Here is an 11168-nt window from a genome sequence, read left to right on the forward strand (position 1 = left end):
ATCCTTTTTGAGCTCTTCCATGACCTAAGACCAATTCATATTTTTCTTGGAGGCTTTTGATGTAGGAGCTTTGACTTTGTTGTCTTCTTTTGGTTGTATGTTTTGATCATCCTTGTCACCAAGGAAGTAAGAAAATATCCTTTCACCAAGAAAAAACTTCAACAATCTGAATTTTTTTCCAGTTTGCTCATTTTCCCAGTCAATTAACTTAACTTTTGAACTCTTTATTGTTGTTGTTGTTTTGCTTTTTGGAGGGCAATTGGGGTTAAGTGACTTGCCCAAGGTCACACAGCTAGTAAATGTTAAATATCTAAGGCCAGATTTGAACTCAGGCCCTCCTGACTCCAGGGCTGGTGCTCTATTCACTGCGCTACCTAGCCACCCCTTGAACTCTTTATTAAGTGGAAGGTGTATTGCCCTGAGTTTCAGGGGTTTCATGCAGCTGTTTTTCAGATATTTCTAGGGACCTCTTGGCCTGGCTCTGATTTGTCAGCAACCATAAGCACTCTTTTCTGCTTTGGAGCTGTGAGGAGGAATGAATCCCTCTCCACTACCACCACAGGCTCCACCACAGCAACTCCTCCTTGTCCCATGACCACCATCCAGGACTGTGACTCAGATGCAATCATGGGCAAAGCAAGAGAATCCTAGTCTCATAGCCAACAACAAGATCCCTGTAATCCCCCTCTGATCAGCTGTTCGATTCTACTACCATCTGTAAGCCGAAAGCTCCAGAAGTAGCCACACTATGACAGTGGTTCCCGTCACCCTGGGTCTGGGCCTGGGGCTGGGGCTGGACCACCGTCCTCTCTCACACAGGTGAGAGCCCTTTCCCACAGACCCTTGAAGATGTCTTAGGTGTTTGTGGGTTGAGAAATCTGTAAACAATCGCAGCTGCCAGTGATTCAGTGCCCTGGGGCCTGCTCCAGTCCTCTCTGTGCCTGTGTGGCCCACACTAGGCTATGCTGTACTCCCAGTCCAGTGCAATGGACCCTTCCTAGTGGCCTTCCAGATTTTCTTGGGCTGGAATTTTGTTTCAATCTTTCATTTTGTGACTTCCGCTGCTCTAGAATTTGTTTAGAGTAATTTTCTACAGGTATTTTGAGCAGTTTGGGGGAGAGCTCAAGTAGGTCCCTGCTTCTTCTCTACCATCTTGGCTCCCCCAATTCTAATTTTCTAAGGAGCTATTTTCTTCTGTAAGTTTTTAGATCTCTTTTTCCAATTGGTTGGCTTTCTTTTGATAATTTTCTTGCATTATTCTAATTTTTTTTCCTAATTTTTCCTCTTGCTTGAGTTTTAAAGTCCTTTTAAAGCTCTTCTCAGAATTCTTTTTGGGTTTGTGACTATTTTACATTTTTCTTTGAAGCTTTAAAAGTAACTGTTTTGATTTCACTTCCTTTTCTGAGTTGAACCCTGATTTTCTCTGTCTCTATAGTATCTATCAATGGTTAGGTTCTCTCTCTTTTGCTTACTCATTTTTTAACTACCTATTTCTTGGCTATTAACTTTATATTAGAGTTGGACTCTAATCTTGACATGTAGGGGATAATGTCTCAAGCTTAAAGTTTTTCACGTTGTTTTCTGAGCTTTATCTGGGGCTTTTGACCTCTTGATTCTTCCAGTGTTTTATAATCCAAGACCAGATGTGGTCACTGCTCCTCCAGCTCACACTTTGGTCTATGAATAACCTCAAGTGCTCCTCTACACCTCTGTTTTGGGCCCAGGGTCCCCCGCTATGCTGGCACTGCAAAAGCTCTCATTTCCTTCAGGCCCTAAGGTGGCGGCAAGCTTCAGCTCACCCTTCTGCCTTAGATCAGAAACCAGGGACTTCCCTCTCTTGTGAGTGACCACAGACAGTAAGGCCCCACCCCTTTGCAACAACTTTCACCGGCATGTACTCATTCCTCTATGCCCATAGCCACAGCCTAGGACTGAGTCTGATCAGCATACCGGGGCCCTATGTCTAGCACCAGCCAGTGAAGGGCCCTGCAATCCTTACCCTGATTTACTGTCTGACCCACAGACCATTCGGTGAAAGTTCCTGAAACGAAGGCTGACTCCCACAGAGTTGCCCTCCAATGCTTTTGTTATTTGTTGATTCTTGGGTATTTTCATTTCAATCAGGTCAGACCCTCGCCCCACAGGGTCCTTCCAAGTTGTCTTACTGTGGACAGCAGCTTTACCTTGGCTTTTAATTATTTCTACTGCTCTGAAGTTCACTTAGAGACATTATTTTAAATTAGGGGGAGGGGGATTTAAGAGAGCCATTTAATTCCCTGCCCTATTACACCATCTTTCCAGAAGCCCTCACAGCATTCTTGTCTAGAGCATTTTGCCATGTATTCATCGGCATATTACAATATTACATCCATTTTGAAGATGAAGGAATTTACATTAGCTCACAAGGATCTGAAAGGGGGAGTACTTGGCCAACCAAGGTCACCAGACAAATTAAGAGGCACAGTCTGAATTCAAACTCAGGTCTTCTGATTCCAAAGCCTTTGCTCACTCAGGCACAGTACAGCATTTTCTTCACTGTGGCATTTGTATGAAGTTTTTATGTCACAGAGCAATTCCCTCTTGACAGCTATCAATCATCTATTTACCTATCTTCCCAGCACTGTCTGTTTTTCTACAACCTACAAAAAAACACTCACCAAATTAAATTCAATAGAGCTCAGCTTTGTAGATTTTAGAGCTGAAAATTACCTTGGAGGTCATCATACAAGTGAGAAAACTGAATCTTAAAGAAGGCAAGTGACTTGCCCAAGGTCAGACAAATAATATTTGGCAGAGTCAGAATTCTGACACAGGTATGCTGACTTCAAATACAGAGTTCATTTCCTAGCAGTACCCACCCAGGCACCAACAAAAACTCTTGAATATCCTAGGGAACTTGGCCAAATTCAAATGGAATATAAGCTTATTGAAGGCGGGGTCTGTTTCAATTTTCTCCCCAGTGCTTGTACATAATAGGTACCTAATATGTCCCTGTAGAATTTAATTTAATACAATGAAAGATTCCATTTCATTCCAAATAAAGGACAGAGGCAGGGAAAGGATATATGATTTCAATAACACTTCCTGAGGAGGAGACTCCTACCAGGGAAGGTCAGCACTTCCTCTGCATTATCATCTGAGACAGTTGCTCACAGTACTTAGTGGCTAAAAGATTGCCTAGGGTCACCCAGTCAGGTGGTTTCACAGGTAGGGCTTGAATCAGGTCCTCCTGGTGCCAAAGCCAGCTCTTTATGAACCACACCACACTGCCTCTCATGTCATAAGCAAAGCAATACCTAAATGCAGCAACAGAGTGCCCTTGACTGAGAGGATGACATTTGAATTCACCATATATAAACCTATCAAATTCGGAGTTAAGTAGATCTTTGTGGCCTGGTCTGAGAACTTAACCACCGTATATAATAGCATCGTTTCTATGGGAAAATATGTTATGGATTCCAAACAACCAATACATGCAGTTTTACAGTACATATATGTATTACATCCTATTTGTTAAGTTGAGTTTTATAAATATTTGCAGGATTTTAATTTCTCATAAAGTCAAAGCATTTAAATTATGTCTTCTAGTCCAGCTTAGACTTGAGCAGGAATCTACTCTGTGACATTCCTGTCAGCTAGCTTCCACTTAAAGAATTCCAGAGCTGGGCAACCTATTCCCCCTTTGGACAACTATAATTGTTAGAATGTCCCTCTATATATGTATTTTTAAAAATATTTTTCCAATTACACATAAAAATAATTCTTAACATTCATTTTTTTAAAATTTTGAGTTCAAAATTCTCTCCCTCCTCTTTCATCACCTCATTGAGAAGGCAAAGAATTTAATAGAGATTATACATGTGTACTTATGCAAAACATATTTCCATATTAGGTTGTAAAAGAAAACACATACCAAAAAAAATCCAAGGGAAAAAAAAGATTGAAAAAAATATGCTTCCGTCTGCAGTCAGATTCTATCTGTTCTTTCTATGGAGGTAGCATTTTTTCTTCGTAAGTCCTTCAGAATTGTCAAAGATCATTTTACTGCTGAAAACGGATGTCAGCCATAGTTGATCATTGTACTATATTGCTGTTACTTGTGTACAATGTCCTCAAGATTCTCCTGCTCTCTTTACTTTGCATTAGTAAGTCTTCCTAGGTTTTTCTGAAATTACCCTACTTGTCATTTCTTATAGCACAGTTGTATTCCATCGCAATAATATGATACAACTTGTTCAGCCATTCTCAAATTGATTTCCAGTTCTTTGGCACCACACAAAAAAAGCTGCAATATACATTTTTTGCACATATAGGTCCTTTCCTTTGACCTCTTTAGGTCATAAACTTAGTAACAATATTGCTGGGTCAAAGGGTATGCACAGTTTTATAGCCCTTTGGGCAAAGTTCCAAATTGCTTTACAGAATGGTTGGACCAGTCTGTACCTTCACCAATAGTGCATTACAATCACATTGTATCAGCAATGCCATATTCACAATGCCTATAGAGATTACAAATATGCTGATATAATTATCCATCACAAAATACGTCAGGTTTGCCATTTGGGGAAATAAACTAGAAAATTTATTAAGATACCAAAAGACTGAGTCCCAAAACCAGAAAGTGAAAGCCATCAGAGTAGTTATGACATTGGCACAGGTAGATAAAGTAGAAAGCACCCACATTTTCAAGCCTTTAAAACAGAACAGGCTACCTCAGGCAAAGGTCCTCCTCTCCCCACTCACAGCAACCACCCAGCGTCCTGGAAGCACGCTCCCAGCAGCTCCGGCCCCTGGCAGTCCTCAGCAGGAGTCCTAACTCAAAAAAAAAAAAAGGGCAACCGCCACCAACTGCCAACCGCAGGACCGTTAGCTCGGCTTTTCACTTTCTCTTGCTCTGCTATATCAGCACGTCCATGGGGCATAGGAGATCTTTAAATCCCATAACCCTTACACACATCCAAATTGTTCCTCTATATATTGAGTCAAAAGTTGCCTTTCTGCAGCTTCAACCTATTCCTTCTAGTTCTTCACTTTGGGGCCAAGCAAAATAAGGTTAATCCTTTTTTCCATTGTTAATAGTGTCCATGGAGTTTCTTGAGTAAGGATACTGAAGTGGTTTGTCATTTCCTTTTCCAGTGGATTAAGGCAAACAAATAAGGTTAATTGACTTGCCCAGGGTCACACAGCTAATAAGTATCTGAGACTGGCTTTGAACTCAGATCTTCCTAACTTCAGGTCCAGCACTCTATCTACTGAGCCATCTAGCTGCCTCCAAAGGTTTCTCCTCTAGGTTAATATAACTTCTAGTTCCTTCAGACATTCCTCATAATCATGGGTACCCTCACCATTCTGGTCAATCCCCTCTGGACATGCTCAAGTTTGTCAATGTCCTTCCTAAAATGTAGCACCAAGACCTGAACATAATATTTTTGCTATCATTGGAGCAGATACAATATAGAGGAATTATAATCTCCCTCTTTCTAGACAGTAGGAAGGAAACAATCATTTATTGTTTACTATGTGCCAAGCACTTTAAAATATTGTCCTTGTGACGTATAAAAAGTTTAAGAGAGATGGTTTCTGGGTAAGTAATCATTTTGTTAATCATAATAGCAATAATTAATAAAAGGGGTCAGTGATAACTCTTGAATGCCCCAGCCCCTCCATGGAACCCACTGAACGCTTATATGCCCTTAGAAAGAGTGGATGTTCCTGAGGGTAGCAATCAACTCTGATAGATTAACAATGAGAAGAATGAATATTATAATGAGGTGGACCTACTCTAATCACTTAGAGACTTATCTCTTATCCAGTTCACCCCTACCTAGGGAAATCTAGACAAAAGTGGCTCCACCTCTGCTCAGAAGTGGCTGAGTGGAACCCAGTGGACCAGAATTCACCTTAGATTAAATTCTCTGTAAGGTTTTCTAGTTGGGTGGGGTCTCCCATCCACGATCAAAAGGTCTCATCCAGCAAAAATGCCCTTCAGAGACTGAACAACCTATTGACTTCTGAAGAAATCTTGGTCCTAATTCAATAATTGATTATTAATGCATGAAAGAAATAATCTCATCCTCATTTGATCTTCACAACAACCCGGGGAGGTAGGTGCTGTGGGGATTAAAATTGCCCAATCTGCAAGGAAAGCAGTTGAGGCAAAGCTCTGAGCCAATAGCACTTTATTGAAGGGTCCACGGTCCCCTCTAGAAGTGGACCTTAGATCTTCTTCCAGGACCTTGTTTTTATAGTTGATACCCAAATATGCAAAAGAGGCATGGTGAAATACAGAATCTCATCTCTATCAATCTTGCTCTTGAGGGCCAAAAATGACATAGCAGGGAGTATAGGTTGGGTGAACTGCAGGGCATCTCCACTCACTAAGTGGTCAAAAGATGGTCATGTCACCTACTCATGTTGGACAAGAGAGAATGGTCCAGAGGTACAAAAGTAAATTGGGGGCCTTTCCAAAGCATTAAGACATGGGTTTGGACACGGAATTTGAGTAAAACAATGGAGTTATCTTTGTCAGCATTTTTGTGGTTGCACAAGTGAAACTCATAACTTGTAGTGAACTTTACATTTAAAATTTGGGGCCCACTATAAGAACCTATCTATCTCTCTATGATTTATGTAGAACATTAAACTGATTAATAACTGATTGGAATAGAGTAGGGGTCCAAATGAATTATTTCTCACAGTGCTATTATTATTCTCATTTCATAGTTGAGGAAACTGAGGCAGGCAGAGTTGAAATGACTTGCCTAGGCTCCTATAGCTAGTAAGCTTCTGAGATCAGATTTGAATTCAGCTGTTCCCTGACTCCAGGCCCAGGGCTCTATCCACTACGCCATCTAGCTGCCTCGGTAGTGTACATTCTATCAATGCAGCCTAGACTTGTTAATTAGCTTTTTTTGGTTGTCATTTCATACTTATTGACTCATATTGAGCTAGAAGTCCAGTTTACTTCAACAATATAGTGCCTTGGCCTTGAATCAACTTCTAATAGATGCTAGTATTAGTATGAAGTTTTGTTTTGTTTTCACTGAACCTCCTTTATCACTGAACCTTCAATTATCAGAGTTAATTTAACCTAATATAAATCTCTATGGTGCTTCTCAGTGAGGAACTGATATGTTCCAGAGTTGGATGTGTGCTAGATGAGTTCTATATGTATTGGACCTGTTGGAATCTCAGGGTATTGTTTACCTGGGGTTGATATTGACTGGAAAAGCACAAGTCTCTAGAACCTCAGGAATCTTTTCCACTTTCAGCTTAGCAGAAAAGGGCAGTGTGTCACCTTCAAGTAATATCTTGGATTGAGGGTTTAGAGCTAAAAGTAAGGTTAACGTGGAAGACAACTATCCTACTGTGAGCCACAAAGGTTAGGTGTGGGTTTTTTGGGGTGGTGAGAGGGGAGTAGGAGAGGTAAGAGAGATGGAAACAGAGATTTATACTAAGTTAAAACAAAAGGCTTGAGAAGAATTTAAGGCTTCAACAAACATTACCAAAAAAAAAGGAAAGCAGGCATATCAGATTTTTTCTATAAGACAAAAATAGTCCTGATACCTAAACCAAGGAGAGGCAAAGAAAATTATAGATCAATATCTTTAATGAATATCGATGTGAAAATATTAGCAAAAAAGTTTACAACATATTAAAAGGTTTAGACCAGATTAGATTTATGCCAGCGATAGTATTGATTCACTATTATGAAAACAATAAACTTAAGACCACATATTAATAACAAGAACAATAAAAATCATTGATTCTATTCAATAGATGTAAGAAAAAGCTTTTGACAAAATGCAGCATTCCTTTGTGATAAAAATATTAAGCAGCATAGGAATGAATGGATTTTTCCTTAATATGGTAAAAAAAAAAAACCACCTATCTAAAACCAAAAGCTAGCATTATTTGTAATAGAGAAAAACTAGATGTCTTTTAATTAAGATCAGGGATAAAGTAAAGATATCCATTTTATCATTTGATAAGAACTATAGAAATGCTATAACTAATAAGAAAAAGAAATTGAAGGAATGAGGATAGGCAAAGAAGAAACAAAATTATGGTTTACTCACAGAATCTCAGAGAGTCAACTAAAAATTAGCTGAAACAACAGCTTCAGCAAAGTAGGATATGAAATAGACCCACAGGAATTATCATCCTTTCTGTACGTTATAAAATCCAGCAAAGATAGAAAAAGAAATTTCATTTAAAATAGTTACATGTATGAATTATCTGGGAGTTCATCCATCAAAACAGGAATTGTATGATTACAGCTACAAAAACACTAGAGAAATAAAGAGAACTAAATGATTAAGAAGAAACATTAAACAATGTCAATATAGTAAAAGTGAGTTATCTAAATTAATTTATAGATTCAGTGCTATACCAAATCACTAGAGTTACTTCAGAGAAATAAAAATTTATTAACATTAATCTGAAAGAATAAAATGTTGAGAATATTAAGGAAAACAGTGGGAAAAAAGGGAACCCACCAGTACCAATTCTCAAACTATACTATAAAGCAGTAATCATCACTACTCTTTGGTACCGGTTTAAAAAAAAAATAGAAAAGTTCATCAGTGGAACAGTTTAACTGCTTGAGACCCAGAAGCACATGTGTATGAACAGTATGAAGCTGATAAGTCCAAGGATCCAACTTCTGCAGTAAGAACTTACTATTGGACGAAAAATGGTGAAAAAAAAAAAAACTGGATAGCGGTCTATCAGGAATTAAGTTTAGACTAAAATCTCATACAGTATAACTCAATAAACTCCAAATGAACACATGACTTAAATATAAAAGGCTGTATCATAAACAAATTGGAAGAAGGTAGGAGTGAGATTCCCTCAAAACTGAATAGGGAAACAATTCTTTACCAAGCAAGGGATAGAGAGGAACACAGAAGCTAAAATAAACAATCCTGATTACATAAAATTGACATTTTTTCACAAATAATATTAATGACATTAGAAGGGAAATAAGTTAACTGCGGGAAAAATTTTTGCTGCAAACTTCTGTAATAAAGATCTGATATCCAAGATATATAAGAAATTGTTACAAATATATAATAAGAGCTATTTTGAACAGAAAACATTGGCAGTGCATATGAACAGACAGTTTTCAAGGAAAGAAAGATAAATTAACAAAAAGAAAAAGTTCCAAATCACTGAGCTATGCAAAGTAAAATATCTCTTTAATGTTCTACCTCACAACCATCAGATTGGCAAATATGACTGAAGTGCCCACCAGAAATTATACACTAGAGCCCCCTTAAACCTGCCAGAGAGGACCCCTACTGGGTTCCTTGGAAACCACCTAATAGACTCCAATAGTAAAGAAATGTTTCACCTCTGCTGCTAAAACATGCCACAGATTCCCACGGATTCAGGTCTGTTTATGTTTGTATTCAAAGCTTTGTTAAGGGACTATGGCTTCGCTTCGCTTCAGTAGAAATAATATTAATGATTTGTCTTAATAGAATAACACTGAGAATGTTTTGCTTGAACCCAAATAATACTGGGAATGATTTGCCTTAATAAGAAAATACTGGGAATGTTTTGCTTCAGAAGACATAATGCTAAAGACATTGTACCCCTTAGAAATATATTCTGTTGCCAGCAATCACATTGTCTATAAAATTATGTCTAACAGAAAGCTCGATGCTGTCTTTCGGTCTGAGAGGCAGCCCTGGCCGGTTAATAAACACTCCTATCAAATTATAATTGGCCTAGCTGTTCTGTTTTATCTCGGTGTCCATTACATGACCAAAAAAAGAGTGACAATTGTTAAAGGGGCTCTGAGAGGACAGATGTACTAATATATACAATTGGTAGAGCTAAATGGTCCAATCATTTTTGAAAGCAATTTGAAACTGTATTGGAAGTCCCACTAACCTGTGTATAACCTGTGACTTAGCAATATTGCTACTAAGCTTATACCACCCAATAGGTCAAATACAGAGGGTTAATACCCATATTTCGAAAAATATTAATTGCAGCAATTTTTACTGTAGCAAATAGTTGGAAACAAATTAGGTGCTCATTTATTGAAGCAAATAGCTGAACAAATTAAGGTATATGAAAGCAATGGAAAATTTATACCATAAAAAATGAAGGGATGGAGTCACCGAAACCTAGAAATATGTGAATTGATACTGAATGAAATGAACAGAACCAGAACAATACGATTTTAACATTGTAAAGGAAATCAACTGTATAAGACTTAATAGATATGATCAATACAATGGCCAATGATGATGCCATTAGACTTATAAGGAATCATGTCATCCACCAAATGGATGGACTCTATAGGTGCAAAATGAGACATTCATTTTCAGACATGACCAAAGTGTGGATCTTTTTTTTTTCATTACACTTATTACAAAGATAGGACTTTTAATTTGAGGAGAAGAGTTAGAAGGGAAGTATGGGGGTTGTGATAGTGATGCTAAAAAAAAAAAAAGGAAAATAAATCAAAGGCATCAGTGAATCTGAAACATAAACAGAGATCACAAGTGAGCTCAGGAGACACACATAACCAAAAGTGCTACAACTAGCATGGCTGATCCTCTATCTACCTTTTCTGGTCATCTCCTTGTTTCTTCTTGGCTTTGTGTCTGTTCACCTTGTTTGCTAGATTTGTTTCTGCAGGCTTGGTACCCTCCACCTGTGGATGCCTGATAGCTTAAGCTGGATGTCACCCCCTGTCCACAACTGTCATTCAGGTGTCACCCCTGGACCTGGCATCAAGCACATTCCAAATGCTGGCTAAAGAACTGACCTCTCAAATGGGACCCCTTTGGACAGGGACAGCTCTACATCCAATTTCAGCAGCAAGTAGGCATGGAAGAAGAGACCTTCACCCCTTACCCCAAGATTCTGGGATCCTATTTGTTCCAGAGGGAATAATGGGGAGCTTGTGCTTGTATCAACAATGCAATATTCACAATGCCTATGGCAATTATAAATATGCTGATGTGGTTATTAATCACATAATATACCAGGCTCTCTATATGGGGGATATAGCTAGAACATTTATTAAAATGCCAAATAACTGAGTCCCCAAACCAGAAAGTCACAAAGCTATCACAGGCTACCTCAGGCAAAGGTTCTCCTCTCCCCACTCACAGCAACTGCTCAGCGTCCAGGAAGCATGCTCCCAG

The sequence above is a fragment of the Petaurus breviceps genome, unplaced genomic scaffold (genome assembly GCF_028583685.1).
Source record: "Petaurus breviceps papuanus isolate PSGF00001 unplaced genomic scaffold, PetGlider_PUasm1.0 189, whole genome shotgun sequence".
NCBI classification, from domain to species: domain Eukaryota; kingdom Metazoa; phylum Chordata; class Mammalia; order Diprotodontia; family Petauridae; genus Petaurus; species Petaurus breviceps.